Source organism: Herpailurus yagouaroundi, unplaced genomic scaffold, assembly GCF_014898765.1.
Source record: "Herpailurus yagouaroundi ecotype Mexico unplaced genomic scaffold, PumYag 203, whole genome shotgun sequence".
In the NCBI taxonomy this organism is placed as follows: domain Eukaryota; kingdom Metazoa; phylum Chordata; class Mammalia; order Carnivora; family Felidae; genus Herpailurus; species Herpailurus yagouaroundi.
The window spans coordinates 32604141-32618867 of record NW_024412434.1 but is presented as its reverse complement, the minus strand read 5'-3'; positions in this window follow the sequence as shown (position 1 = coordinate 32618867).

Sequence of the window (14727 nt, the reverse complement as noted above, 5' to 3'; positions counted from 1 at the left end):
TGTCCCAGTCATAAAGTAAGATATAAATGTGCCATATACCATTGTGTAAGTCTAAGGTATACATTGTGATGAATGGATATACACGTGTGTTGCACAATGAGTACCGCAATATAGTTAGCACACCCATAATCTCATAGAGTTAACATTTGTGTTTGTGTGGTAAGAACGCTTCAGGTCTACTTTCTCAGCGTATTTCGAGGATGTGACACATTATTCTTAACTATATTCATCATGCTGTGTATTAGATCCCTAGAAATTATTCATCTTGTAACTAAAAATTTGTACCTTATGACCAACATCACCCATTTTCCCCACCTTCCACCAGTTTACTCTCTGTTTGTAGGAGTTCCGTTTTTTAGATTCCACATGTAAGTGAGATCACACAGTCTTTGCCTTTCTGTATTTGACTTAGCTTAGCTTAGTCCCCTCAAGGTTCATCCATGTTGTTGAAGATGGCAGCATTTCCTTTTTTTATGGCTGACTAGTATTCCGTGTGTGTGTGTGTGTGTGTGTGTGTGTGTGTGTGTGTACAAACACATGCCACATCTTCTTTATCCATTCATTCCAAGATGGACACTTGGCTTGGTTCCACATCTTAGCTATTGGGAATAATGCCGAAGTGAACACAGGAGGGCAGATATCTCTTCAAGATAATGATTTCATCTCCTTCGGGCATATACACAAATGTTGGATTGTTGCATTGTATTGTAAGTCTATTTTAAAAATTTTGAAACTCCGTAGTATTTTTTCCACAACGGTTGTACCAATTTACACCCCCCAACCAACACTTGGTATCTCTTGGGTTTTTGATAATAGTCATTCTAAAAAAAAATGAAGTGATATCTTATTGTACTTTTGGTTTGCATTTCCTGATGATCAGTGAAGTTGAGTACTTCCTCATGTACCTGTTGGCATTTTATATGTCTTCTTTGGGAAAATGTTCATTCATGTCTTTGCCCATGTTTAACGGGATTTATCCATCCATCCATCCATCCATCCATCCATCCATCCATCTTTGCTGTCAAGCTGTTGAGTTCTGTGAATTACTCATGTTTTGGATACTAACCCTTATTAGGTAGATAGTTGGCCAATATTTCCCCTTACTCCATAGATTGCCTTCATTTTTTCTGTTTAGAAGCTTTTTAGTGTGATGTAGTCACACTTGTTTATTTTTTTTTGCATTTGTTGCTTATGCTTTTGGTGTCATATCCAAAATACCTTTGTCAAGACTAGTGTCAAGGATCTTTCTCCCTATGTTTTCTTCTAGGAGTTCTATAGTTTCAGGTCTTACATTAAAGTCTGTGTTTCGTTTAGAGTTAATTTTTGTGAGTGGTGTAAGATAGGAGTCCAATTTCATTTGTTTGTATGTGAATATCCAGTTTTCCCAGCAGCAGTTATTGAAGAGACTGTTTTTTCCCCCTTGAGTCTTTTTGGCTCCCTTGTCAAGTATTTGTTGACCATATATGTCCGAGTTTATTTCTGGGATTTTGATTGCCTTACTTTCATCTGCGTGTCTGTTTTATACCAGTACTATATTGCTTAAATTACTGTAGCTTTGTATTTTTTTCAGTTTTATCGACATATAATTGACATATAACATTGTATAGGCTTAAGGTGTATAACATGACTAGATATGTGAATACATTGCAAAATGATTTCCACATTAAGTTCGGTTAACCTATCCATTACTTCACGTAGTTATTTTTTTTTCTAGTGATGAGAACCTTTAAGATCTTTCTTAGCAACTTTCAGATATAGTGTGTAACATAGTTTGAAATCAGGATATGTGATGCTTCCTACTTGTTCCTTCTCAAGATTACTTCGGCTATTTGTGATTGTGGTTCCATATAAATTTTAGGATTCTTTTTTTTTTTTCCATTTCTGTAAAAAATGCCATTGGAATTTTGATAAGGGTTGCATCGAATCTACAGATGGCTTTTGGTAGTAGGCCATGTTTACAAATATTTAATGTAACAATATTTGTATTTTTGTAATTTAATAATCTTTAATACAGAAGATATCCATGAACATATAATACCTCTCCATTTACTTTTGTCTTCTTCAACTTCTTCTCTTCTACTGTCTTACAGTTTTTAGTGTGCAACTATATCACCTCCTTGGACAAACTTATTCCTAAGTATTTTACTGTGTTTGATGTTATTTTAAATGGGATCGTTTTCTTTATTTCTTTTTCAGATTGCCGCTAGTGTATAGAAAAGCAGATGATTTTTAATGTTGATTTTGTATCCTGCAACCTTACTGAATTTATTAGTTCTAACAGCTTTTGGTGGAGTCTTTAGGGTTTTCTATATATGTGATCATGAGATCTGCCAAGAGACAATTTTCCTTCTTCCTTTACAAATTGGATGCCTTTTATATCTTTCTTTTTCTCTTTTTTTTTCTCCCTAATGCACTGGCCAAGATTTCTAGTACTATGTTGAATAGGAGTGGTGAAAATAAGGACACTTGTTTTATTCCTGATCTTCGAGAAAAAGCTTACAACCTGTCAGCCCTGAGTCTGATGTTAGCTGGGGGCTTATCATATATGGCCTTTCTGATGTTGAGGCACATTCCTTCTTTACCCAGTTTGTTGAGAATTTTTATTATGAAAAGATGTTGAACTTTGTCAACTACTTTTTTCTGCATCAGTTGAATGATCATGTGATTATTATTTTTACCCTATTAGTGTGATGTCTCACGTTTATTGATTTGCCTCTGTTAACGCATCCTTACATCCCAAGTAGAAATCCTGTGTGATCATGGGTACAGTCCTTTTAATGTGCTGTTAATTTTGGTTTGCTTGTATTTCATGAGAATCGTTTGCATCTATATGTATCAGGAGTATTGGCCTGTAATTTTCTTTTCTTATTTCAGAACCTCCCAGAGAGCCACCTAAAAATAAAGACCGTGAAGTTTTCAGCTCCCACCTGCTGGGTCAGGGTCCACGTTTGAGCCCCTGCTCTGTGCTGTGTGTGCCCACTTCTGCTCTCAGTGGTGCACCCTGACTTGTCTTGTCTTCGTCTGACCGTTAACCAAACACAAACCCTGCCCTTCCTCAGATTGTTGCTTTCTCCTCTCACGTGTTATAAATTACTTAGCGTTAGATGGCACCATGCAATATAATCTTCTCCCAAACATCCAGAAATAAAACTCAGTGCCTCCTGTACCAATGCAGTCTCTGGTGATGAAATTTGTAGCAATGATGTGACTCACTGGTCAAGGTCAGAGCCAGATTATCTCATACTGTAATGGTGGTGCATAAATCACTCTCAACTCTAGTTTAAAAGTTAAAAAATAAACATAATAAAAGTAAGTATAGCTACAAAAATTTGACATTGGATGCACAATACAAAGAACGTAAACTGTCACATCAGTAACCTAAACTGTGAAGTACAGAGATGCCAATGTACAGAGTTTCTGGGTGCTATTAAAGTTGTTCTCAGGTTAAAGTAGGATGTTAAGCCTCATGGCAACCACAAAGGAAAAACAGGTAGTAGATACACAAAAAATTATGATAAAGGAATCAGAATAGATTACCACAAAAAAGTCATCAAACCACAAAAGAAGACCACAGGGGAAAAAAGGGGGGGTGAACACAGTCAGAAAACAACAAAATGGCAATATTAAGTCCTCATCTATCAACAAAATTACTTTAAATGAAAATGGTTCCAATTTCCAATTGGAAGAAAAAAACATAATGGCTGAATGGATTAAAAAAACAAAATCTAATGATAGGTTACCTATAAGAGGCTCATTTTAGCTTTAAAAACACACATTGGCTGAAAGCGGAAGGACAGAAACAATAATGATAACCAAAAAGCAAGAGTAACTATACTTATAGCAGACAAAAGAGATTTTGAGCTAAAAATGTTTATGAAAGACAAAGGAAGTCATTTATAATGATAAAGGAGTCAAGTCCTCAAGAAGATAAAACTGTAAATATGCATGCATCCAACATTGGAGCACCTGAATATATAAAGCAAAAACTAACAGAACCAAGTGGAGGAATGAATAGCAATACAATGATAGTAGGGGACTTTAATGCCCCACTCTCAACAAAGGATGGATGACCCAGACAGCGAATCAATAAGGAAACAATGGATTAGAACAGCCACGCAAAAGACGTATCTAGGACATTATATCCAGCAGAAGACAGATTCTTCTCCGCAGCACAAGGATCATTCTCTGGGACAGATCAGGTGTCAGGCCACATAACAAGCCTCAACACATTCAAGGAGGCAAATTATATCAAGTATCATTTCTGACCAAATGCTATAAAATTCGAAATCCATATCAGAAGGAAAACGGAAAATTCACAAATACATGGAAATTAAACATCACACTCTTGAGCAACCTTTGGATCAAGGAAGAAATAAAAAGGAATATTAAAGATATCATGAGATAAACAGAAACAGAAACACAACATACCAAGCCTTATGGGATGCAACAAAAGCCGTTCTAAAAGGAACATGTGTAGCAGTAAATGTCCGCATTAAAAGAAAAAGAAGAATCTCCATACACTCCAAAGAAGTGGGAAAAAATAACAAAGTCCGCCCACGTTTGCAGAAGTAAAGAAATAAAAAGATCAGACCAAAAATAAATAAATAGAGGCTCTGACCTTGACCAGTGAGTCACATCATTGCTACAAATTTCATCACCAGAGACTGCATTGGTACAGGAGGCACTGAGTTTTATTTCTGGATGTTTGGGAGAAGATTATATTGCATGGTGCCATCTAACGCTAAGTAATTTATAACACGTGAGAGGAGAAAGCAACAATCTGAGGAAGGGCAGGGTTTGTGTTTGGTTAACGGTCAGACGAAGACAAGACAAGTCAGGGTGCACCACTGAGAGCAGAAGTGGGCACACACAGCACAGAGCAGGGGCTCAAACGTGGACCCTGACCCAGCAGGTGGGAGCTGAAAACTTCACGGTCTTTATTTTTAGGTGGCTCTCTGGGAGGTTCTGAAACGTAGGCTGGGGAATGAATGAGCGAAAGACTTGAATCTCAAGGAACATCTACCTTCAGAAAACAAAAGGTGAGAATAGACCCAGAACAAACAGGTTACATTTACTGAGTCTGAGCAGTGTTTAAGTACTGTCAGCATTTTCATCTGTTTGGAGAAGCTGAGGTTGAAGACATGGGGCTTCTCAGGTTGCACTGGACAGACAAGGAGCAGGTGCGACGTCACATGTCAGCCCATGCGCTGCGAAGCGTGCATTTTACCCGCTCGGTGCACCGCACCCCCAGGCAAATGAGGGGAAACAGGGAGGTGGAGCCTTGTGCTGGAGCCAGAAAGCCAAGGGCAGGCTTTGGAGCGAGCGGGGCTGATCCAGCAACGTTCACAGGTTGAGCGGAGACTCTTAATCTCACTGGAGATCCCGGGATCTGTGGGGTGCTCCTGGTGTTCTTGTTGCGGAAAGGAGGGAGTTTTCCTGGGAGAGACAGGATGCGAGGTAAGTGGGGATATAGTTTTAAAGAGTTAACTCCTTTCTCTAATCCTGCAGAGGGGAGTGAGGGGACAGAGGGAAGTTGGTTAGCCTGCCGTGTCATCTCCCTGATGAGTGTCCTCCTGTCAGCTCTTGAGCTAATACCTGAGCATCTGAGGGCAGACTGCAGGGGGATTATGCCCTTGCCTGAGGTCTCCTCTGAAACTGCTCGTCTGGAATACCTTGTTTTATGTTAATAGTAAAAGAAAATGCTATTTTGTTATTTGCTTGGGGTCTTGGTTCACAGATACTGAGTTTGAGCCCCAAGCCCGCCTCTGTGCTTCGAGCTAAATGCCAACAGGGGGGAGGATCAGTCATAGCATTTTCATCGCTTTTGGGCCGGAAACCGTCAAGGGGAGGGCGTCTCTGTGTTTGGGGCTGGAGAAGGAAATCGGAGGAGAGATGCCAAGTCACTAACGATTAATGCGTGTTTGCATGGCCAGTAAGCTCCCTCCATGGGCTCATCAGACCACCCCTCTCTCCTTGAGCTTTGTGGAAAGGATGGGCACTGTCTCGGGGGCACGGTGGGTGGAGAAGGCCGCGGCTCGACACTCAGGATCCTCGTGTCCCTCATTGACCTTTGTCTCAGCAGAGAGGAAGCACCACTGTGGTTTCCCTGGGTTTCCTTGCTCCCTGCCCGGTGCGCAGTCAGCTGATGTCGTGTACAAGCTCCTGTACCCCCAGCCCCTTCACACTGGCCCACCCCCTGGGGAGGGGGCCCCCTGTGCTGTGCTCTCCTCAGGGGCTCAGGGGCCTGATCAGCCATGCCTGCCACACGCTCCCCCCCTGGGGACACACTGCCCTGTTAAGAGTTAGAGAGTTATCACCCATCACCTAGAAAGAATTCATTAAATGTATATAATATATATTAAATATATATATATTTGAAGTTTATTTACTTATTTTTAGAGAGAGAGAGAGCAGGGGAGGGGCAGAGAGAGGGAGAGAGAATCCCAAGCAGGCTCCACGCTATCAGCATGGAGACCCACGGAGAGCTCAGACTCCTGAACGGCAAGGTCATGACCTGAGCAGACATCACGAGTCGGACGCTTAACCATCTGAGCCACTCAGATGCCCTGAGAATGCACATTATATTTTAAAACGTGACTGTTACCGAAACCTAAATTATTTTAGGTTGTCTTACGTTTTGAACGTAAGAACGCCGTGAAGGAAAGTTCACAGCAGGAATTAAATTCTTCGAGAAATGTAGTCAGATGTCTTGGTTTTGGGGATTGGACTGTGGTGGGGACATAAAGCAGGTGTGGAAAGATAGGGAGTCGTAGAGGTATCCAAACACGGTTGCCCGGATCAGCGCCAGGAGAGACCGTTTACAAAGAACCCAACGGGATTTCGATCTTACCTGCAGGGCACACTGGCAGGCTTCCTCAGGAGCCGTCTTCTTGCCTTTTTGCAGATAAAACTACTATTAACAGATCATCACATGGAAGAAACATAAAGAAATCCATCTTTTCCAGAGTCTCATATAACTCAGTACTTCGTTGTTTGAATTTCCATAATCAAAATCAAGTAGGAAACTCAGGGTCAACTCTGGGTACTTGCTTCAGTTTCTCCCTTTATTTACAGAGCCGTAGGCTGGGGGCTGTTTGCTCCATCACATAAGCCAGGTGGCAGACGATGCAGGGGAGAAGCCTGCGCACAGTGCCGTGAGGTCACGCCCAAGGGAAGGGGGACGGACCTTCCTGCCCTCAACCAAACTGGCTCGGAGGCTGCAGGCAACTCCAGATGGAAATATTCAAAACAAGTTTTCACATTAATGCTGTTTCCAAACATGCCCAGTGGTGAACGGATGAGTCTCTGACACGAAGGAAAATAGGGAACTCAACTCAGATGCCTTGGGTATTTCTAACGAGAGAATCCATGACAAATTAGCCTCCAGCACTTTGTATTCCCCCAGAAAGACGTAACTGTGAGGTGAGTTGTCCTAATCCATCAAGAATAGTTTCTGGGGTTGGGCACGGCAAACAGCAGAAGCTGCAACTTGAGAAATGACTTCGATTGGGAACACGATGGGCCACCTGAACTCCCTGAAAAGGAAGGAAACACATCATCATTCCATTTCTGAGCTGCTTGTTTAGCGCTCGCTGTCTTTAACGGCTTCCGGGAACAGCCGAACAGAAGCATCAAGGGGTGTGTTAAAGATGTCGTGAATGATTGGAGCGCCTGGGGGCTCAGCCGGTTGAATGTCCAGCTTCGGCTCATGTCATGATCTCACAGTTCGTGAGTTTAAGCCCCGCATCGGGCTCTGTGCTGACAGCTCAGAGCCTGGGGCCCGCTTCGGATTCTGTGTCTCCCTCTCGCTCTGCCCCTCCCCTGCTCGCGCTCTGTCTCTCTCTCAAATAGAAATAAACGTTAGAAAAAAAAAGATACTATAAATGAAAACTTCTCCATCTGCCTGTTGCATAGGCTGCATGACCCGTGGATCCACGCGGAAGCTCTCCTCTTCCGTAAGCGGCAGGCAGTGGCAGCTAGAAACGTTCCCACGGCCATTCGTGTCTCTGGTGCAGCGGAACGAAGCATTTCACCCACTCCCAAACTTTACAGAGTATCCGTTAAGATCAATCAAAAACAAAGAAAAGTGTTATTGAGGATTTACTTTTGTTCACAAAATTTACCTTCCTGTTTCTCTAATCCTTAATGAACACTTTTACTGAAGGAATGACATTTTGCTCTAGAGAACTACCACCCTACCTTACGCGGTCCTAATATTTCTCGATGTGCGGGGTGGGGGCACGGGCGGTGGGCTGCATTTCACGGACCCATCCCACACCCTGCAGGGCATTTCCATCCCTGACTTCTAGGCTCGTGCCAGGAGCACCACTCAGTACTTGCATCAAGGGCTAAACAAAACAAACCCAAACCCACTCTCCCACCATCTTTAGGTGGAGAGACCTTAGGTTTCTCTCAGCAAAGGAAGTCTCTGTGTGAACAGTAATACCAGCATCTTCAAATGTTTAGCCTTTCTTTCTGCAAACCCAGAGCGCCTCTTACAGCCTGTGCGTTTCCATCAGCGTCCTCGGTCGCGGTCGAGGGGCTGGTGCACACCCACCGCTTGATGTGGCCCCTGCTGGTGCACTTCTGCGTCAGCCAGCTGCCACCCCAGACTTTATCGGCGTCCTGTGTATCTAGTCTGCTCTTTATATTGCTTTCTGACTATCCTTCCAAATAAGTTAGGCTTCTTCACTTCCGTTTTTCCTTCCCCAACGTGGCAGGCAATGTGGAATGTGATGCCTGCTTGGAACTGAGGGAACAGGCGTGGCACAAACACAGGGACACGTGTCAACGTGTTTGCATTGGGTCCAGCTGAGGTCACGGTTCCAGGTAGAGGGAACCAAAGGTCAAAACGGATGGAAGAAAAAAGAAAGTTAATTTGTTCTGGGGTCTAAAATGGGGCCCAGTGGGGTGCCCAGTTGGCTCATTTGGTTAAGCTACTGACTCCTGAGTTCAGGTCACGATCCCGGGGTCGTGAGAGCGAGACCTGTGTCAGACTCTGCTGAGTGTGGAGCCTGCTTGGGATTCTCTTTCTCTCTGACCCCTTCCCTCTCTCTTTCACTCGGAAAATAAATAAACTTAAAAAAATAAAAAATAAAATGGGGCCAATGACTGTAGATTTATTTATATTGTATAATTATATTACGTCTAATATACGTATATGTTATATGCTCAAGTATTATATATACTTGTTATACCTTATTACATTATGTACTGTTGTCTTGGCCTGTATTTTTCTTTATATGAGCATATATTTACACTACTTTCTGTGCTTTTCAGTGACCCTCAGTTTTATCCATAAAGTCTCGTATTACCTTAGAGACCTTGTTTCATGGATCCTCTGTTAGGGCCAGCGTTAATTAGCCCTGCGTCCTCCTTCCTGACCTTCCGTTCTCTGCGCCCCGACACTGGTCACCCTCAGGTGCGTTCCTGTGGGGTCCGGTCTCTCGGCCCCAGTCTACTCGCCGTTCACTGAATCTCTGCGTGCGTCAGTTCTTGTCTCTAAAACAGGGTAATAATAGCACCCGCTTCAGGTGGTTTGTAAGGAGGAAGGGGGGTCGTGCTTGTGAATCACCCGGACGCACACTTTGCATGCGCTTGGTGACCAGCTCAGCCAGGACGATTATTTTCAGTGCCCTTGATTATCTTTGAAGTCCCTGTGGGGGCTGAGCCAGCACTTTCCCGAGAGGAGTCCCTTTGTCAGCTTGTTGCAAGAGTGACTTTCTCCTGTCTTCCCATCCCTGGATCCGAGTCCCTGCCCCCAACAGCATCCCCCCAAACTTTATCTGGAGACAGCTCGTTTCCTTCTGCGCACTGCCTCGCCCAGCGCCTTCTGCCATCACTAATTTGTCTCCTTCCCACTTTGACAGTGCGTAGACAGAATGCCCCACACAATTTAGCGCTCAATTACATGCTGTCTTACACTCACATTTGTGTCATGCGTTATAATCATCCTCTTAAATACATTGTTAACTCCTTGAGGAGATCGTATTGTAAGCCATTAAAACTGTCACAAAGCTTAGCTCAACTTTGGGTTCAGAGTAAGCTTCAGGAGAAATTTTGAGGATTCTTCTCTTCATCCCGTGTAGACTGAGCATGTACTAAAGGTGATACGCTCTTCAAGTAGCAACTTAGCGGACTGGACGATCCACAGGGACGCTTACATGCAAATGTCATCAAAGGAAAAGTTGACTGCAATAAATACAAAGGGTGTATTCTCAAAAAGCAGGAGATACAAGGCTGGGAGTGACTCGGTGCCTCTGAGAATCTGCTCAGATCTCACGGAGGCTGCTCTCGGAAGGCAGGTGAGGGCCCGGCTCCAGTTCCAGGCAAGGTCTGGCAGGTTGGGGAAGCCTAAGGCTCTGACAGCCCATCTTTCATGGCCAGGGTTCACATTGTGTGGATCCTGCCCAAAGCATCATTTCTTCCTGGTGCCGGCTTGAGGAACTGCATTCCTCGTCCAGTGATGACAGGGGCCTGTACCTGTGGGCCAAGCAGTGGGGCCATCGGAGGTCAGGAGGGAGGGAGGGGCGCCTCGGTGGCTCAGTTGAGCACCCAACTTCGGCTTAGGCCATGATCTCATGAGTGAGTTTGAACCCTGCATCCCGCTCACTGTTGTCAGCTCGGAGCTTGCTTCGGATCCCCTGTCCTCCTCTCTGCACCTTTCTGACTCGCGCGCTCTCTCTCTAAAATAAATAAACCTTAAAAAAAAGAGCTCAGGAGGACGTGAACAGCAGATCTGGTCGAGCCCCTCCCGAGTGCCCGAGAGTGAAGGATGTTTTGGCGATACCGAGCGTGTGCAGGGGTGCAGGACGAGGCGGGGTGCCCGTGAACTCCGGGACACTTCCAAAGTTTTCTCTGTGGAAAGTGGAAATGTGGGCAAGAGAGGAGTTTTGTGATGAGAGCAAGTGTCAGTAATAATACGCATGCCAAGCTCTAGCGATGTTTAACATGTACACCTTCTTGATGCAATCCCAATTCAATTTTAAAATATGCAAATTTTCATCCTTAATGCCTGGTGCTTATTTATACCTGGGCCACTGTATAGAAGGCGCCAGAAACCGTATTAGGAAAAAGTCATATGGAGTATATGAAGTGATCTTGAGAATTCCCTGTCTTATTTTTAGGGCTAATTACAAAACATTTCATTATTACAAGTTTGAGTAGAGAAATAAGAAAAGAGTGGAGAAAAGTTTGACTACAGAAGGTTGGTTTGTTCATCTATAAAATTCAATGATGAATTTGATCATTCACTGGATGATGGGTTCAAAGGAGAGAGAATGGAGTTAACCAAAGTTTAACATATTATTAGCTGAATTTTATCTGTGCAGGTTTCAACTAGATTATGTGCAATCAGATATAAATATATTTCTCACTTAACACAGAAATATTTGAATCACTAAGTTTCTAAAAAAATTGGAAAGATAGTACTTAAAAAATACAGTTTCCCCCCTCCCCATGGTATTTGTAGCCATAAAAGTTCCCTTTAAACATAACTCTATATTTAGTTTTTAGTACATTTAGTGTTAAGGATCCTAAAGCAAAGTAGTTGAAACTACTTTAAAATTTTAAGAGTGTGGAAATTATTTGGAATGGACTGGACACATCATGTTTTACTATAAATATTACCTTTGGGAGTGTTCTTTACCATCGTCAGCTGCACCCTCACGGAAACAATTTACAGTGGTTATTGGAGCTTTGGTGCTGTGATAATTAATACAAAATTTCAGTACAGTCCAGCTTCAGCAGAGTCTCTGTGGACTGGCTTTGCTACAGTCTCCCAACACACAGGGTTCCACGGTGTTGCCCGTGCAAGGAGCGGCCAGAAGGAGAAGCCATACTTGCGTGGTTTTAATGTTTGCAATGAATTTATGGCACATGTTCTTGTATTTTACTGATATTCCTGGCAGAAAAACAAAAACAAAAAAAGTGCAAACGAACTGCAGGTGTTTGACACAGAGGGGTATTTGGAGGAGCAGGAGGGATCCTGGCTGCTAATGATGGTTTCAGCTCTGTCCTGTCTCGTCCAAATGTGCTTACAATTCTTCATGCCTGTTACTAGTCCCCGAATTACCATTTTAGCCATTCTGAGGACTCCGTAATTGGTACCAAAATAGGGTTACCTTAGACTGAACAGCATCTGTCTTTATGCACGCATTTCCATTTTAGTGTTTGCCTCCAAAAACTTTGAGTCAAACTTGGAGTCTTAGCAAATTGGAAATCACGCTTTTGTTTCCTGTCTCGCTGAGTCTCCAGCGTGACGTCTTGCCTCCCCATCGCGGTGGGGGTTCTGTCGCTGTGCCGTTTCTCTTTGACCTGAATTATTTTTTTCTCGGCCTGTTGCCCTGGTGCAGAAGCGCTGCCCTTCTGCCTGGGCATGGTCTGTGGTATTAGAGAGATTTTGTTCTTTATTATTATCTTAGCACCTGCCATTTGGAGGCAAACTTCCATCGACTTACCTAAACACGGGCACAGACATGGATTTTTCTGGCACTGTCTCAGCAACATTATTAAGCATCCTCGGTGGAAGCTTCTGGTCAATATTTTACTCATTGACCATGTCGCGTCTCTTGTGAGACTGAGCAGTTAGCAGCAGCTCCGACACGGGCCAGCTGAAAAGACAAGGATGTCTTTCTTGTTGTCTTTCGGGGGAGGGTTTCTGTTCACCCAGTCCTGAAGCACCTAACGTCCTCTGAGCAACGGGAGTGTTTGTTGTCGTCTTCAGAGCAGATCCATGGAATGCTGGAATAGACGTCTGTCCTGGAGTAAGTCTGCGACACACGAGGTTAACTTGAAGCCTTTCCCCCAACCACTGCAGGACTTATCAGAAACTTCAGCGCATTGCCAGCTGCCAAGAAGAGAATTTAGTATAAAGAATGTCCATAAATCTGTTGACCAAGGATTCATTTTCATAGATCTCTAAGGATAGAGTCAAAGCATTGCAACATAAAGGGAGTGCTAGTGGGTATTTCTAAATAGTTTATGGCTGTAGTTAAAAAGGCACATGGATTGCCTATACTTACAACTCTATTGGAAATTCAGAGATTATTTTGTATGGGTTAAGGACTTCGGCATCACAATTTTCAGATAAGCATAAAGATTACAGAGTATCAGTGGAGATTTATCTTCTCCAAGTTATCACTTTTTACTTGCTTGAAAATACAACATTGACCTCAGGGTTCTAACTAGGAGTATAATGCAGCATAAGCAGGCATGAACTTTTACAAAAGCATTCATTTTCCGGGCCCTTAACATACTCTATAGGATGCAAATTTAAAAATCTTGTCAATAGAACAAAATACTGATTGTTTTACATGTATTAAAATTTTGTTGAAAATTTTGAGAAGACTTCTGTTTTCAATATGGGAATGGGAGAATTTTGTACTCAGAATACCATATTGTAGAAAAATTACCAGGTAGGATCTATTACCCGTTGTGGTATCAGACCACATACCACATAGAGGCAAGAAAACATGTGTGCACTTCAAGTCTAATATTCGGGCTCAATTTCATTTTATACCTGTTCACAGACTCATCACATTAATACGACTCACTATGGGTAACGTGTGGATAAAATTTTTTTAAACATTCACTTTTTCAAGCTTTGTGTAGAATTAGAAAAGGGTTACTTTTGGAAACAAATAGGAGTTTTTTAAGAAGTGTGGTATCTGCTGATTGAGGGCACATACATTCTTATTTAACATAAAACGTTGACGCGTCTGGATGTGGGAGTCAAGTCGGGTGTATTTCTTGGATACTCTCTTTCAAATCCAAGTTCCGTGCATCGTTGCCAGGCTGTGTTTGGAGACACTGGTTGAAGATTTTATTTTTGTTTCTGGAGATCTGGGGAGGTGATACATAGGAATCGACCAGGAGAAAAGCGTTCACTCTCCTACAGGTGAAGGTTGGGAGGTGAGTTTGTCCTTTTCTGTGACACGTCGCTGTTGAAGACGTGTTTAATAGTGCCATTTAAAGAAAAATGATTTTCAAGCCAGCCAAGTGATTATTTTAACTTTCTGCCAAAAACATAGAGTCTTGTGGACACGATCGTGTTCACAGACATCATTTCACTTAACAGTGAAACTCATTTATCAAGACAGCTTCCTAGACTCTCTCTATGTGGTAACATACGTGTTTGCCTTCTAGAAGTGTTGTGCACACTGTTGAGTAGAATTAAAATTGCTTTCCTATGAAAGTACTTACTTTAATTCAATGATCCCTCTACAGACTTTCAAAGAGGTCCATTTATTGACATTTTTTATTGCTGTTCCTAATGTTTACGAGGCCCGAGGCGAGAGCACAGATCAGAATCCACCTGGCACGTATCTGAATGCTGCAGTGAGCTGACGGTTGTTATGTGACACATCAGGTCACTGCCAGCGGAGGACTTGGGGGTGTATCTTTGTGGCCGTCAGTTATTTTATCTGCACACACCCCTGGCTCACACATGTGCATGCGCACACAGGTGCACACGTACCACGTGCCGACAAGCGTGCCCTTTGTGCACACTCGTGTGTGCACGTGCATGCGTGTGCACAAACAGACCCTCGTGGGCACACGTGCATGTGCACACACACACGTGTGAGCACCCGCACCTGAACTCTGAAGCTGTTCTCCTTCCGCTGTAGGGTGTCACCCCTCCCTTCTGGAGCAGGGCCCTGCACCTGCCGATGGGGCCCGTTGTCATGGAGAAGGCGCTGGGCAGAGGCCTGTTCCATGTGGATCTGC